The sequence below is a fragment of the Marmota marmota genome, unplaced genomic scaffold, assembly GCF_001458135.2.
Source record: "Marmota marmota marmota unplaced genomic scaffold, marMar, whole genome shotgun sequence".
Classification (NCBI taxonomy): domain Eukaryota; kingdom Metazoa; phylum Chordata; class Mammalia; order Rodentia; family Sciuridae; genus Marmota; species Marmota marmota.
In genome coordinates this window covers 1,148,200-1,148,944 of record NW_026003318.1, presented here as the reverse complement: position 1 = coordinate 1,148,944, position 745 = coordinate 1,148,200, and positions in this window count along the sequence as shown.

Here is a 745-nt window from a genome sequence, read left to right as displayed (position 1 = left end):
GATATTGTGGGTAAACACCTGGTCCTTGTCCGTTTTTTGATAATGGAGTACCCTCTATGGTGGTTTGAGAACGGCATTCATTAGCCCAATGTCTCCCTCTACAGCATCGTGGCTAAATACCCGGTATTCTACTCCTTTGATACCTAGCTTTGTTAAACCCTCCTCCTATGGAGCAATTCCTTTTAAAATGTCCTGTTTGTTCACAATTGTAGCATGTTTTTGGCCTGGCATCTAAAGCCTGTTGTACTGCAGCTGCCAAGACTTGCCCTTGTTCATTAATGTCTCTACATAATTTAATATATGTGTTTAAATCTCCATGTTTCCATGGTCTAATGACATCTCTGCACCAACGATTTGCTTGCTCATAAGCCAACTGTTTTATTAATGGCATTGCTTGTTCTGTATCCCCAAAAACTCTGGTAGCTGTTTGAATAAGCCTATCTACAAATTCAGCGTAAGGTTCATTAGCTCTCTGTATTACCTTAGATAATTGACCTTGTAAATCTCCATGTCCTTGTAAAGTCTTCCATGCCCTAACTGCATCTGCAGCAATTTGTGCATATATAGCAGGATCATATTCAATTTGTTGTGGTTGACCCTCATAAGGTCCTTTTCCTAACAACATATCTAGATTTCTTTGAGGGTAACCGGCCGCTGCATTTCACCTAGCCGTCTCCATGCAAAATTCCTCATTGACAACCTTCTATAACAAATATTGTCCTCCATTTAGCACAGATTTACACAT